The 17,131-nt window shown below is 39.1% G+C and overlaps 1 protein-coding gene across 7 annotated transcripts in view; it reads left to right on the top strand.

The window, feature by feature from the left end:
* TSPAN8 (tetraspanin 8) overlaps positions 1-17,131 on the top strand; it is a 291,505-nt gene that overhangs the window by 239,297 nt on the left and 35,077 nt on the right. The gene's annotated exons all lie outside the window — the stretch shown is intronic.

The raw sequence follows: 17,131 nt of genomic DNA, 5'->3' as shown, positions 1-17,131 counted from the left end.
TTGGCCCATGTGGCTGTCTTTCTGGAAAGCCCCTGTTCCAACCTGTAGATGCACGTCAGTCATCTTTTAAAATTCATCTTAGATTTCTCCTCCAGTTTCCTACCCCCACCCCTCACCCAAGGTAAAATGAAGTACTCTATCTTTTATGGGAGGATAGTACAGTACAGAGGTTGGAGTATGGGCTCTAGAATCAGATTTAGGCCTAAATTCTGACTCTACCATGTAGGATATGTGGGATCTTGGATGTATTTATTTAATTCCCTTGTGCCTCAGATTCCTTATTTGTAAAATGGGTTTGTAATTGAACTTAGCATGTGGAGCTATGAAGTTTAAAGGAAACAATCATATGAGAAGCATTTAGAACAATTACAGGCATAAAAGCACATACTGAAGCTTATTCATTATTTCTTTTACTACTCTGTTCTGTATAAACCTTTATTATAACTCCCCTGACACTTTTTACCCTCATTTGTTTGCATATGTCTCTCCTTGTAGTATTTTAGGCTTTTCGAGGATAGAGATTATATACGATTCACTTCTGTGTCCCCAGAGTCTAGCCTTCTGTGTTGCATATAGGAACTTATCAGTATATGTTTGTGGATGAATGAGTTTGTTAACAACAGTGGAAAGTGTATGTACTATTTATGTTGTAGGGAAAATTTTGTGCTTCATTGGAAAACTGAATTGGTTAGAATAATCTCTTCTAGGTTATCTGATTCTGATTTTATGGAGGCTCTGGGCTTTCATTGACTTTGAGCTATTTTACAATTCTGTAAATTGCAGATAATTGATAGAAATGAATAATAATTGTTGTTTTGGACATTCAACTAGATTCAGCCCAATAGAGATTCAATTGCCTTTTTCACTTATTATGGAAGTAGCAAGACTTTTGCCTCCATTTCAATAAACTTGACCTACAAATTGTTTTTCTTCGAATTCTCCTTTGAATTGCTTGTAATCTCTTACCAATTCCCTCATTAATAATGAGTTAAATAAAATCTTTAATACAAACTCACTTGACATCTGTATGAAATCCATGATATTATCTTTATTTTGAAAATTACCCTTTAACATTGCTCAACACTTATCTCATGACGATCTTATACATTTCAAAATATTTTACATGATAAACTGTAAAGGACACACTCTAGAAGTGATCTGAAACCATCCTTTCTGTGGGACATCAAGATTATCATTCAAAATTAATAAAACACATTAGTCATGTAAGGCCAAGTTTAGGGCTTTTTTTCTAATGGGAGGCTGGTTTCTAGGTTTTTTGTGCTAAAATTTGCACACCTTTTATAACAACTTAGCTCCTCCCATGAGGCAGACAACAAAGACAAAAATCTTTTTAAGTACGTAGAGAATCATATGAGGCCCTTATGGAGCTCTGCACATATGGAATCAGAAATGTAGGGATAGTCTTAAGGATTATAGAAAGGAAGATTTGGCAGAATAATAAAGCAAAGAAAATTATATCTTGAACAGCTTTTCAATCTTTATCCAATTATAACTATTACAAAGGTCGTTTAACAATAAAAAGTCCACCTTAATTGGATCCATTACCTTCTGGAAAATGACAAAGTATAAATTATAACAAGCTACTAAAGGATATCAGGTAAATTTAGAACTGACCACACAATAAAACCTCTAATTTGGACTAACTGAAGAAAATAATCAGTCTAAGTTAGTGGCATTATTTATGTATGGCAAACTTTGTCAAGAAATGCAAATTTGCAAAGGTCAAGTGTTACAGAGTAAGATCTTACTTGCCATGCTTTAATGATAAAACTCAAGTTATTTGTAATCAACACATTAATTGTATGCAAGTGTACATGGTTAAAGCTGCTCAAAAACAACAGGTTTTCTTCATTAAATTAAACATTTTGCCTGCTTACACTTCAATTACATTTTCACTTGCTTCAGAGAACAAATGTAAAATTCCTAATTATCAGCATATACATTAGTGAGGATACTGAGTTTCTTATGAGATTTTCTCTATGTTGTATATAATGTTTTACATATTTCCCTCTTCTTTAAAGATGTAACTGCTGATGCTTATTATTTAAGTGTCTATTAGCATTTAAAAGATTGATCAGTGATCTGTAGGCTTTTAAAGATTGGTTAAAAAGTATATAAGGTCAATAGCCATAGCCATAACAAGAACCATCACTTGCTGAGCATTTACAGTGCATCAGAACTGTGCCAAACCCTTTATATATAAACTCTCATAAGAACACCCATTTTGCTGATGAGGTAAAATACTTTTACTTTCCCTGATTAATTGTTCCCTCCTCCTCCCAGTTCCTCCATGCTCTTTTCATGACTGGCTTCTTATTTTTCTTATCAAGTAAAACTACCTCCCAATAGGAGGCTTTCTAGACCATGCAATCTAGGTAGGTTCTTACAAACAACTTTCCTGACACCTTGTGCTTTTCCTTCATGGCACTTAATTCGTAAGTATAAATTGATTTGCTTGCTTATTTGCTTTCCATCTATGCCCTGCTAGACTGCAAAATCTACCAGGGCTGAGATTGCTTTTGCTCTGTTGACTATTGTCTTATTAGGGATTTAAAAGATATTTGTTGAAGAGACAAAATAACAAATTTCTCTGAGCTGGCAAAAAGCAAATACTTTAAAACCCAGAACTTTGTGAAGATAAAGTCCATGCTTTTGCCAAAAGCCTTTGGTTTGCATCTCTCTTTGGGTAGCTAGTTTTCACCCTTGTTTTGCCCCTTTATAGTCTCTGTGATGGAGCCATCTTGTCTTCCTTGCAAGCTGAGCTGCCTTGCTTGTTAGTTTCTGGAAAAAGTTGTAAACCCTTCATTCTTGAAAACATTGTGTTATTCTGATCTCAGCAGACACTGTCATCACCCTGCTGTCTGTTAGCTTAATTGAAACCTGCCCTCCTCTTGGGAGGGCTGGGTTGTGCAAGGTGACTTCATGACAAGCAATGCTTATATGAAAGCACTCAAAGGATGTCAAACAGTTAGGAAAGTTGAGGAAGGATTTTAGTGTAGATAAAAGAGATAAAATGAGGGACATTGACAAGCCAGAATGCAGTTTTTGATTTTGCTTTTCTACTTTCACATTCAGTTAAAATGTTGCAGCAGATTTAATAAAAGGAAGCACTGGGTTGTTTCCTAAAATACCAGGAAGGTTTAAAAAAATCTCTGATTATTGTAGTGATGAAAAAAAGTTGGAGAGTTGAGAAACAGTTGTTTTATTGATAGAAGATGATTGTTTATTAAAATTATACCATCTTCTCTCTCCAGAAATTCCTTAGGAAAATACAAAAATCACAATATTTATATATTCTTTCATTCACTCAATATTTGCTAGACATAGTTCTTAGTGTAAGAAACACAAAATTGAGATATAGGCCCCAGTTTTTTGCACACTAATAGAGAGAAAATGCAAATAGACAACTTTATAGAGTATACTTAAATTGAGTTATGGGAAAAAAGTGCTAGAAGAGTTCTGGAGAAGGAAGGGATTCATTTAAAAATGTCTTATGTGAGAGGTACCATTTGATTTAATGCCTGAACAAATAGGTCTCATTGTATCAATGAAGTTGTTGATATGGGCATAGCATTTGAGACAGAGAGGCTGGAAGGAATGAAATATAGAACTAGTTAAACAAGAAAAAGGGCAGAAAGGTTTGTATTGGTTGGTATGAATGATACATATTGGGAAGTTTTAGGATTAAGATTATAAAGTTTAGTTGGGAGACCGATATTTAATTGTCTTGATGCTCTGCTAAGGAGTTTATATTTTGTTTAGGTAATAGAGAACAATTACAGGTATTTTTGCTAAGTATAAGGAGGTTTTTTAAAATATAATACTTACTTTGGCAGTTTACCATGACCTGGAGAGATGAAAGATTATTTTGAAAGAAAATTCTCCATGGATCTCTCACATTTCTACATATCTTCTGAGCAGAGGAATTGACATATTTTGTTCCAGACTATCTTTTCAAGAATGTTTATATAGCAAACAGTCTTGGAAGTCTCCCTTATAGGAGAGGAAAAAGCACCCCTTTAAAAGATTGGAGTTTTCTAAGCTCAGAGTCCCTCTGTGTGATACAAATTTATTGCATACTCACCATCCACCTGGGCTTCTCAGCATCTCCCCAGTGGGACTGGGGAAACAAAGAGAACCTAGACAAACATGAAGCTTGTAAAGCTTGCTGTGTCATGAGTTGTAAAGTCATTTCTGTCTTACCCAGGAGTCTCATGTCTTTTGATGGCAACCATCAAACTATGGGGAGTTAACTTGTTAGTCTGCAAGTAGGATAAACCTCAGAGTCTTCACAGTTTTCAACAGAGTGAAATCTTAAAGTTCAAGGAATCAGTGATTATAGAAATTCAGTAAGGCACAGTAAAGTATTAGTGGTGTATATGATGCTAAAGTTGTTCCGGAAGTAACAACATGTGTCTGTAAACCGGGAAAATGGGAAAATAAACTAGTCAAGAAAAACAGTTTTTGGGTGTCGATTTCACATGGGATGATGTTTGTCTCATTACAAATAAATTAGATTAAGATAATGAAAAGACAAGCCACAGAAAGAGAAAATATTTGTAAAAACACATATCTGGTAAAGGACTGGCCTCCAAAATATATAAAGAACTCTTGAAACTCAGAAATAATAAAACAATCCAATTAAAAACTGGACAAAAGATCTGAAAACACCTCACAAAAGAAGATATACAGATGACAAGTAAACATATGAAAAGGTGTTCAACATCATATATTATTAGGGACTTGTAAGTTAAAACAACAATGAAATACTACTAGAATGGTTAAAATAAAAAATACTGACAATACCAAATGTCGATAAGGATGTGGATCATTAAGAACACCTACTTATTGCTGGTAGGAATGTAAAAGGGTGCAACCACTTTGGAAGACAGTTTGACAGTTTCTTACAAAACTAAACATACTCTTAACATACAATCCAGCAATTGTGTTATTTGCTATTTACCTAAATGTGTTAAAAACTATGACTGTATAAAAACCTTCACATGACTGTTTATAGCAACTTTATTCATACTGGCCAAAACTTGGAAATAACCAAGATAGCCTTCAATATGTGACTGGATGAACAAATTACAGTGCATCCATACAATGAGATGTTATTCAGCATTAAAAATAAACTCCTGAGCTAAAAACACATGGAGGAAACTTAAAGGCACATTACTAAGTGAAAGAAGCCAATATGAAAAAGTTACACACTATAAGATTCCAATTGTATGACATTTTGTAAAAGGCAATACTATGGGCCGGGCACGGTGGCTCACACCTGTAATTCCAGCATTTTGGGAGGCCAAGGTGGGTGGATCACAAGTTCAGGAGTTTCAGACCAGCCTGGCCAACCTGGTGAAACCACATCTCTACTAAAAATACAAAAATTAGCTGGGCGTGGTGGCGGGTGCCTGTAATCCCAGCTACTCTGGAGGCTGAGGCAGAGAATTGCTTGAACCTGGGAGGCGGAGGTTTCCGTAAGCCAACATTACTCCATCGCACTCCAGCCTGGGTGACAGGGCGAGACTCCGTCTCAAAAAAAAAAAAAAAGAAAAGAAAAGAAAAAAAGGCAATACTGTGGAGACAGATAAAAAGATCAGTGGGTGGAGGTTGGGAGTGGAAGGAAGAGAGGGATGAATCAGTGGAGCATAGGGGATTTTTAGGGCAATGAAACTGTATGATACTCTAAGGAGGGTAAGTGTCTTAAACAGCTGTCAATATCCATAGAATGTACAACACAAAGAATGAACTTTAATGTAAACTTTATTTAGCACTAATATATCAATATTAGCTCATTAATAATAACACATGTACCACAGTAATTCAAGATGCTAATAACTGGGGAAACTGTGGTGGGAGGTGGGGGAAAGAATATATGGGAACTCTCTTTCTGCCCAGTTTTCCTGAAAACCTGCAACTGCTGTAAAAACTGAAGTCATTAATAAAAAAAATAGGAAAGATAGGCGGTGATGCTCAGTTATTTGGAGAAACAAATCAATCTAATTTGATAGCCTTGGGTCTGAGGTCCTGAAAGATATGAAGATATTAGTATGGCACATAAATTAAACAGAGGAAAAAGTGACTCAGTAGGAAGGCCAACAAAACATTGGGCAAAACAGCATCAAAATTGAGAACAGTTACCTACCCTCGTGGGAACTGAGGGACCACCCACATTCAAAGTACTGCTTGTGTCTGGCTGTTAAACCTCAGGAAAGACAGAAAAATGCTGGGGCTCAAACCTGAAGGATCCTTAAGAAGAAGTAACTCTCTCCCTTTGCTGTTCACATTAGCTTCTAGCTTCTGCAGAACCGACATTTTTTTCCAGATCTTTTTCCTTCTGGATAATAGTCTAACATGCACCAAATTGGCCTTTTCACTCAGAAATACTTGAAATAAAAAATCAAAGCATGAAACAAAGCCCCTGTCCTAGAATAGTTGCTCAGAGAAGAGTGTTCTTGAATATATATCTGCCTGCTTGTATCACATCATAATAATTATGCTCAATTTCCCCATCCTGAAAGTTCTCTGAAATGTTAGATTGGCCCCTGGTCACTGGCTTTCCCTTTATTTATTTAGTCTTTGACTCCACCCAGCCAACATAGAGCTCCTATCTTACTGTTTTCCATTCAATATGACCCACAGCAGACCTAAAACACCACGCCAGCCTGACTGCTGAGACCTGTTCAGTAACCTGTCTCTTCAGCTTTGGATCAAACCACTGCATTTTAAAAAAATTTAATTTTCTTCATAATTAATATATTTGCATACTTCAAAATCAAAAGGAAATAAAAACATATACTATGAGAAGTCTTGTTTCCACCTACTCCCCATCTATTCCTTCACCTTAAATTTTCTTGTTTATTTATGTATTTTTGAATCCATCCCCCTCAAGCATTTACTCTTTGAGTTATAAACAATCCAATTACACTCTTTAAGTTACTTTAAAATGTACAATTAAGTTATTATCGACTATAGTCTCCCTGTTGTGCTATCAAATAATAGGTCTTATTTATTCTTTCTGTTTTTTTTTCCATTGACCATCCCCACCTCTCCGTGCAACCCCTCAATCACCTTCCCAGCCACTGATAACCATTATAACTATGTGTGTCTTTTTCTAAGTTGCTGAAGATTCTTTCTGGAGCATCGCATAATATAGCTATTAAAATTCTCACCATAGGTTTCCCTTGATTTCCCATCCAATACTTTTAATATTTGATTGGATTTATTAATTCAATTGATATATAACGTTCCTTACTACTATTATGTAAGGTACAATTCCGAGTTACTATAGGTTTTGAGAGTGTTTCATCTGAATATAGGAAGTTATTATCCAAGAAGCTTTATATTTCTATTTTTCTATTGCATATTACAGTTAACTTAGTTGTGATCTGCATTCATGATTTCCTACAGGCTTTGATATAATTAATAAAGAGTTTAATTCTATATGAACAACATTGTAATCTTAATTGTCCATAAGGAAAGAAACTCATCAATTCATTTTACACAGGAACAAATTTTCACATCCCTCTGAAATTCCCAGCGGACAGTGGAACTATATAAACTCATATTATCCTAGTTTCCATATACTGAGTGCTTCCCTTTACAACAAAACTTGAAGTAGTTGTCTAAAATAAATAATTTCACTTTCATTCCTCTCATTCTTTCTTCAATCTTTTCCATTTGGGCTCTGTCTCCACTATGTGACTAAGGATGGTCTTCTCTCAAAGACAGCAGTAATCCCATGCTGCCAAAACTAGTGGGATTGGGAGTTCTCATCTTACTAGACTTCTCAGCAGCACTTGGCAGCTGCCTACTCTCTCTGAGACATTCATTTTCTGACTTCCTGGACACTACCCTGATGGTTTTCCTCTTAACTGCTTTTCAGTGATATGTATTTATTCCCCCTTTCTTCAAATTTAAATATTGGTATGCTCCAGGGATAGGGTCAGGGTTCTGATGTAATCTATCTATGCCTTCTCCTTAGGTAATTTTATCTAGTACTTAGGTTCTAAATAACTTCTATATGGTAATGTGAAAGTGAACTAAATGTGGCCTGAGAAGGACTCTGTACTTCTATATTTGAATCCTTATGGACTAACTGCAGCCTAGCTTAATAGGTAGACAAGACTGAAAACCTAACTTAGGAGTATGTGCCTATAACAATAACTGAGTCTTGGCCAATCCCAGTGGCTGTACCTCAACCATTCATACACTGCTGAGTGTTCAGACTATGTTCAAATACGGCAAATGCAACCTGTAACCAATCCAGCCATTCTGTACCTCACTTCCGATTTCTGTACATCATTTCCCTTTTTTTGTCTTTAAATCTTCTTCCACCATGAGGCTGCACAAACAACCCCATCAAAAAGTGGACAAAGGATATGAACAGACACTTCTCAAAAGAAGACATTTATGCAGCCAACAAACATATGAAAAAAGTTCATCATCACTGGTCATTAGAGAAATGCAAATCAAAACCACAATGAGATACCATCTCATGCCTGTTAGAATGGCGATCATTAAAAAGTCAAGAAACAACAGATGCTGGAGAGGATGTGGAGAAATAGGAACGCTTTTACACTGTTGGTGGGAGTGCAATAGTTCAACCATTGTGGAAAGTAGTGTGGCGATTCCTCAAGGAGCTAGAACCAGAAATACGATTTGACCCAGCAATCCCATTACTGTGTATATACTCAAAGGATTAAAAATAATTCTACTATAAAGACACATGCACATGTATGTTTATTGCAGCACTGTTCACAATAGCAAAGACTTGGAACCAACCCAAATGTCCATCAATTATAGACTGGATAAAGAAAATGTGGCACCTATACACTGTGGAATACTATGCAGCCATAAAAAATGATGAGTTCATGTCCTTCACAGGGATATGGATGAAGCTGGAAACCATCATTTTTAGCAAACTAACACAGGAACAGAAAACCAAACACTGCATGTTCTCACTCATAAGTGGGAGTTGAATAATGAGAACACATGGACACATGGAGGGGAACACTGGAGCCTGTTGAGGGGTGGTGGACTAGGGGAAGGATAGCATTAGGAGAAATACCTAATGTAGATAATGGGTTGATAGGTGCAGCAAACCACCATGGTACATGTATACCTATGTAACAAACCTGCACATTCTGCACATGTATCCCAGAACTTAAAGTATATATATATTATATATATATATATATATAATATATATATATATATATATATATATAAAGAGTCTCTGTGAATCTGCTAAGATTCTGAGGGCTGCCCGATTCGTGAATTTTTCATTGCTCAATTAAACTCCTTTAAATTTAATTTGGCTGAAGTTTTTCTTTTATCAGTGAGGACACCCAAATCTATATATCCAGCCCTGAAATTTTGCCTGTCTTCTATATTCATATATTGAACTGTCCTTGTGACATCTTCACTTGCATATCTAATAGGTATCTTGAATCCAAAATATTCAAAACAGAACCTATGATCCTCCCCCAGTTTTCTATCAACAAAGTTGTTGAAGTTAAAATCTGGGTGGTATCCATGTTCCTCTCTTTCTCTCACTCTCTGTTGATTTCACCTCTAAAGCATATCCTGAATCCATTCACTTCTCTTCCTCTACACTACATTCACCCTAGGCCACTCACCATCATCTTCTGCCTAGAACACTGGGTTGTGTCACTTCATTGCTTAAAATCTGCCTGTACCTCCAATACCACTTAAATCAACTTTATTATCTTTTCCTTGGCTTACACCTCTCTACAGGATCTGGCCTGAAGAACTTCCTCTCTGAAACTCATCTCATACCATGGTCTCCATAACTATGCTACGTACATGCTCTCCTTCTTTCTCCAGCATACTCAGTATCTGCTCACCTTAGAGGCTTTGTGCTATTACCTTTGTCTGTCTGGAATGCTCTCATGGTAGATCTCAGCATGGCTTGTGCCTTCTTATCAGACGGGACTTAGCTTAAATGTTACCTTATCAGAGTTACACCTAATGTGAAGTAGTTTCCTCACTTTCTAGCACAGGATACTGCCATTCTTCTCCTTCTGGTATTTTTTTTTTTTTTGCATATTTATTTATGTATTTATTTGTTTGCCATCTCAAGTTGGTTGAATATAATGCTCGTACGAGCCGTGTGAACTTTATTTTTCTTTTGCAACGTTATCTCCCAGCGCATAGTGATGATTATAATTTGCCAGTCGTTCTGCTAGGCAGTAGGAATGCAATGGTGAACACAAACAGGGGCTATTGTTATTTAAAAATGAATTAGTATGTTTAGATAACTTGTTATTCAGTTATTCATTCAAGAAATATTTATTAAGAGCTTACTATATTCCAAGCCTTGGGGATATGGCAGTGAACAATACAAAAAGTGCCCTTGACCTTCTGAAGTAGACATTCCAGAAAGAAAGCAGAAAAGGAAACAACAGATAAAGAGATATGAAATACAATGAAGAGGATGAACTGTCTAGCTCTTCAAGCTAAGAGTGAGAGGTGACAGCATGCTGGCAGCTCTCGCAGCCCTCACTTGCTCTGGGCGCCTCCTCGGCCTGGGGCGCCCATTCTGGCTGCGCTTGAGGAGCCCTTCAGCCCGCCGCTGCACTGTGGGAGCCCCTTCCTGGAATGGCCGAGGCCAAAGCCGCTCCCTCAGCCTGCGGGGAGGTGTGGAGGGAGACGCACGGGCGGGAACCGGGGCTGCGCTGCGCTTGCGGCCCGCTAGAGTTCCGGATGGGCGTGGGCTTGGCGGGCCCCACACTCGGAGAGGCCGGCCGGTCCCGCCGGCCCCTGGCAGTGAGGGGCTTAGCATCCCGGCCAGCAGCTGCGGAGGGTGCGCCGGGTCCCCCAGCAGTGCCGGCAAACCGGCGCTGCGCTCAATTTCTCGCCGGGCCTTAGCCGCCTCCCGCAGGACGGGGCTTGGGACCTGCAGCACGCCATGCCTGAGCCTCCCTGAGCCTCCCCACGCCCCCACGCCCCCACGCCCCCCCGCCCTCCGCCTTGGGCTCCTGCGCTGGCTGCTGGAGCCTACCCGACGAGCGCCGCCCCCTGCTCCAAGACGCCTGGTCCCATGGACCGCCAAGGGCTGAGGAGTGCAGGTGCACAGCGTGGGACTGGCAGGCAGCTCCACCTGTGGCTCCGGTGCCGGATCCACTGGGTGAAGCAAGCTGGGATCCTGAGTCTAGCGGGGACTTGGAGAACCTTTATGTCTAGCTAAGGGATTGTAAATACACCAATCAACACTCTGTATCTAGCTCAAGGTTTGTAAACACTCCAATCAGCACCCTGTGTCTAGCTCAGGGTTTGTGGATACACCAATCAGCGCTCTGTGTCTAGCTGATCTGGTGGGGACTTGGAGAACCTTTATGTCTAGTTAAGGGATTGTGAATGCACCAATCAGCACTCTGTGTCTAGCTCAGGGTTTGTAAATGCACCAATCAGCACCCTGTGTCTAGCTCAAGGTTTGTAAATGCACCAATCAGTGCTCTGTGTCTAGCTAATCTAGTGGGGACTTGGAGAACGTTTGTGTGTAGCTCAAGGTTTGTAAATCAGCACCCTGTCAAAACGGACCAATCAGCTCTCTGTAAAACAGGCCAATCAGCTCTCTGTAAAATGGACCCATCAGCAGGATGCCGGTGGAGCCAGATAAGGGAACAAAAGCAGGCTGCCCCAGCTGCAGTGGCAACAGGCTCCGGTCCGCTTCCACACTTTGTTCTTTAGCTCTGTGGAACACTTTGTGGAAGCTTTGTTCTTTAGCTGTTTGCGATAAATCTTGCTACTACTCACTCTTTGGGTCCACGCTGCCTTTATGAGCTGTAACACTCACCGCGAAGGTCTGCAGCTTCACTCCTGAAGCCATTGAGACCACGAACCCACTGGGAGGAACGAACAACTCCAGAGGCGCTGCCTTAAGAGCTGTAAAACTCATGGCGAAGGTCTGCAGCTTCACGCCTGAGCCAGCGAGACCATGAACCCACCAGAAGGAAGAAACTGGGAACACATCCAAACATCAGAAGGAGCAAACTCCAGACACGCCGCCTTTAAGAACCGTAACACTCACCACGAGGGTCGTCGGCTTCATTCTTGAAGTCAGTGAGACCAAGAACCCACCAATTCCAGACACAAGAGGATTTGGTGGGGAAGACAGAGGAAATGGGAAGCCCCTAAGTTAGGACAGGCTTGGCAAGTCGAAGGAGCAGCAAGGTGTCCACTGTGGCTGCAGCAGCATGAGTAAGGGAGAGAACAGGGCAAAAATGAGGTTGATGAGTCAGCCAAGGGCCCGTCTTGTGTGGCTTTGGATTTTATTCTAATTGTGATGGGAATCCATTAGAGGGTTCAAAGGTAGGGAGTGACATAATCTTTTACTGCACAGAGAATTGCTTTATGAACTATTTCCTTCTCAGAGAGCTCCTTAGGAGATTGGCTGAGAATACAGTGATTCTTGAGAAACTTGAAATGTCTGGCCGATACTTATACATCAGGTTCTGTGCTGGTAGCAAGAAATTCTGGAACGTGTTCCCAGATTTGCACATTCCTTCTTGAGGGGTCTTGGCTAGGCCAGTCTTTCTGGCTTAACACTACTTATACACACTCATGTATTCAAGAAAGCATGAAGAGTGAGGAGGAAAGACAGCAGAGCACTTACAGGAATTCCCTGGCTCTCTGAAGCCTCAAGTAGAAATATGATATAAATAAATTAGCATGCAGAAAGAGTTTGGGCCTTTTCCATAATTAATAAAAACCCTCCAAACCAGTAAGGACTCCTTTGGAATAGTTTCTGAAGGTTGAATGATTCGTGCACATAAAAGATCAATGTGACTCCGTGTAAAGCAAAACAATCTCTGGGCTTTGTTTGACCTAAAGGCACTTGAATAACCCTCAAGGGTAGCCTAATTAAAAAAAAATCTGACTTTCTCACATGTTTGGGCTTTATAGGTGAGGCAATTTCTGAATCAACCAGATATTAATAAGTAAATAATTACTAGGAAGGACTCTTTAATGCCTGATCATAAATGGAGAAACGAACCAAAAGAGAATTCTCAGAGGAATGGTGTATTCCATCCTTGAATTCTGGAAAGACTGCATTTGGATATTGTATGTTTAAAGATATACACTTTTATTTGATGTGATTAAAATTGGGATGGTCCATTCATCTGGGACAACAGTGGAGGAAAATGGAGTCAGGCCATTGCTCTCTCTTTTAGGGAACCATGGTTCAGGCATTCAGCCACAGGTTTCCTGGGATATCCCTATTTTTCGTTTTCTTCTCACATTAAGGGCAAATCAGGTCTTCCAAGTACTCAAGAAAAACCTAAAATATCCCTCTCTGTGGCTACAGAGAAATTCCTTCAAACCAGAGATTGAGTTATTTTCTACCTGAGCTTATTTGGGATACATTTTGTTGCTTCTTACAAAGGTGTGAAATGGAGGTTTGGGATTTCCTCATAAATGACCTTTTACAATGACTTCCTGTTATTTTATTTTTCCTTGGGAACTAGAATAGCCATGCCATACATTCCCACTGTGTGAGACTGAATAAATGTTTGTAATTCGGAATTAGTCACTTGTGAGATCCTAATTAGCATTTTGAGTAAAGTGTCTATGTTTATTTCTGACCAGTCATGGGACAAGGCTGTGTTAAATTCAGTGTAACATTTTGTTTGCTCCTGCAGTTTGAGAAGCTGGTGTCTCATACAAGTGTTTAATATCGCCACCCTAGTCCATTTTTTTTTCTTCTGTATTGGTGGGCTCCACTCACCTTCCTACCTCTTAACCACTGTTAAGTAGTGTTAAGCCAGGTTAGAACCTAATCATGTTTAATAGTTAATGTGTACCTTGTGAACTTGGCAAACAAAGAACTGATTCAGAGAGAACTCAGAGAAAAGCAGGCCGGCATTTAAACTTTAAACCCAAAAAGCAAACAACCAGGCAAATAATAAAGCACAAAAATAGGCTGTTCAATGATCCTGACGTGGTGATTACAAAGCCCTGCTTTGTATTCTCCGTTTTCTTGTTGAGTATTGCAGCCTGTGCATTGGCACGAGTCCTGGTTTAGAGAGAAGAAAAATAAGATCGACTTCTGAGAAATCAACTAGTAAAATCTATAGGCATGAACCAAGTGATCAATTTTGTGTGAGTGAAGAATTTTAGAAGTATCTAAAATGCAATTAAAATGTGACCTTGGAAGCAGGACTGAATTGTATTTACAGTCTGGTAAATGGAAACCTAGTCAATTAGCATGGACTCTTATCCAGAGATAGATGTGACTACAGAGAGGGCAGGGACTGAATGGAGTACAGAGAAGGCAACCTCAAGAAGAATGAATTTGGTGGTGTATCACAGCAATTTTAGGGAGAGGATGCTAAGACCGCTGAACACTTCTGGAAGGTTTGGCTGTTGGATCCCTGGGGTGGTTCTAGACTTGTCAGCATATCATATCTTGGCAACATTGACCCCTTTGCCAAATGTATGCCCCAAGACACCATCTGTGTATGGCTCTGGCTTCTGTGCTGTTTTTTTTTTTTTTTCAGGGAGAGAGTTTTCTGATCAGCTACTGTCTTATGCTGGATGGATAGTCTGATGGGTGCATTTCTCATGATAAAGTAGGAAATTGACATTCTGGCTCCTGTGAGAGCATTTAAGGTGAATCTTTCCCAAGAAGCAGATCACCCCTGGAAAAGCTGGCAAAGTGGAGCTTCAGGGCTGCCAAGCCAAGGACCTGACCCTGGTTCCTACCCAGCAGCTGGCCTCTTAACCTGCTGTAAAAGGAGTATAAATGCCATAGTGAGGCTTAATAAGAATACACAGCATCTCTAATCTGCCATGGTTATAAACTGCATTTTTAATCACTGCACCATTTTGCCTCAATTTTCCTTATACACACATATTTTGGTGATCTAAAGTCTGTTTCTTTCATACACATTTCCATATTTTTCCTTATGTGTCCTATATGGTAAATTTATGTCCAGGTGCAAGTCATTAATATTTCAGAATAAAATATCTATAGAAGAGGAAGAATGTTGAATACTGGGTATCCATTTTCTATAAACACTGTATTGCTACTTCACAATGACGATTCTAACCCCTACTTTAGTTCTGAGCTGGAATTAATACTCTAAGTAGAGACAGTTGCTTTAAAATGTCCTGCAAAGAGAGGAGAGGCATCTTTCCCATACCGGATGCTTCCTATCTGGTGCATTTCCAGTGGGAATACACAAAAGGTTTTTATGAGCCAGGCTCCATAAGCACAGAGGGTAGGAAACAGAGCATTGGGATCACATGAAAGCAGAAGAAGAATATTGGTCTCAGGAAGGCTAGAATGGGACTAGAGCACAAGAGCCAAGGCTTTGCTCCTGTAAAAGAGACCATAAAACCCCAAAGTGAGAACTCCAACTTTCCAAAAATAAGAAAAAAGGTTTTTCAAAATGAGACATGCTAAAAGCACCAGAATCTCTTCACTCAAATTGTTCAGAGTGTATGATCTCATGTCCTTACATACACACCCCTCAGTACAGTCATAAGGAAGGGAAATCTCAACATTATGTTTTTATTGCTGCTGTTAGCCTTAGAGAACATGAATTGATTATTAACAACGTCATGAAAAACAAATAGTATAGAGGGACAGTGATAATGGGAGAGTATAAAAGGCAAGAGAGAAAATAATCTTTTCTCTACAATACATGAATTGCTTTTTTACTGTCTACTCCAAGGACAAATATATTGGGTAACGAATGAGATGTTGGAAACAAAAAGGCAAAGAAGTTACCTTTTCACCATGGTGTAAGGCCTAGGAAGGCAGGGATTTTTATCTTGTTTCATAAATTACTATGTTTCCAGCACTTAGTCTCATTCCTGGAATATGGTAAGGATTCAATACATCAGTTGAATAAATTTTTGAATATTATCTTATGGAGGAGAAGATGATATCATGATGAAAATGTGATCTATCTATGATTTCTGGTTCAAGTCCCAAATGTAGGCCTGGTTTGCCTGATGTCTTGGAGAAAATGCCATGTTTTCTGTGGGGTATTTGATGGTACTACTCATGCACTTTCCTCTGCCCTGAGCATAAGGAATGTCTCTCTCTCTTTCTTTTCCCTGCATGGGTTCCCATACTGCTATCAAAATCTAGTTCACTGATGACTGCCTCATGGCGACTTTTCACAATTAATCAAATTGGAATCATTATCCTGCCTTACTCTGTGCATTTGCTGCAAGGAATAGTAATTGGCATGATGGCAACATTAGAAAAACTTCATCTAAATTTACTTAGACTTTCCCTCTGTTCTTTCCCTCGATTGTCATTTCTTCTTGTAATATTTCACTCTCCATTTCTTTCCTTACTGGCCTGGTCTTTCACAGGGTCTAAGATTTATTACTGACAATTTCCAACCCCTGCAACCTCCCACCACTGTTAAAATATCTGTTATATGAAAATTTCTCAATATCTAAGACACATTAAATGAGTAATGAGTAAATGACTCATTCTCATACTACAGAACTCAAGAGATTGTTGACGCCAGTAGACAGAATACTGATCTGATAATCCTGTGACCTTGTTTCTAGAAGGAGATCTAACCGGTTTTGTGAACTTGGTTCACAATCTGCCTATGCTGCTCTTTTCTCAGGTGTAAGAGTGAGAGTTTGTCTAGAACAGTGCTTCTGTAAGTGTGTATGTATGTTCTGTAACACCGGTCCTGAATATGTCATTCAAAAATATGTTCTGAGATTATATTCATTTCAGAATTGCTATATATCACCTCCTTGAATATTAGAAAGTTGAAGGCTCTGACAAGTCCTGAAATTAATAAACTGTTTTTCTTTACCTAATAAATTTTTTAAAGGCAGAGGTAGCATATTGGTATTTCCCTAGAGAACCTAGTGAGGAAATCACTAGTTGAACTTTCTGAGGAGCTTGGCTGCCATTGCAAATCTCTGTAGCTCTAATGACAGCTACTGTAGGTACAGAGGTGAATAGGGTAAGATTTCTGCTTTTCAGGTATATAGAATCAAATGTGGGGGAGAGACACAAATAGATGTGATATAGTGGCAATTGTAGATTAAAGTCTGTTTAAATAATAATGGACTTGAGGACTGAGAAGCAAGTAAATCT

Source organism: Pongo pygmaeus, chromosome 10 (assembly GCF_028885625.2).
Source record: "Pongo pygmaeus isolate AG05252 chromosome 10, NHGRI_mPonPyg2-v2.0_pri, whole genome shotgun sequence".
Lineage (NCBI taxonomy): Eukaryota > Metazoa > Chordata > Mammalia > Primates > Hominidae > Pongo > Pongo pygmaeus.
This window is presented reverse-complemented; position numbering and strand designations above follow the sequence as displayed.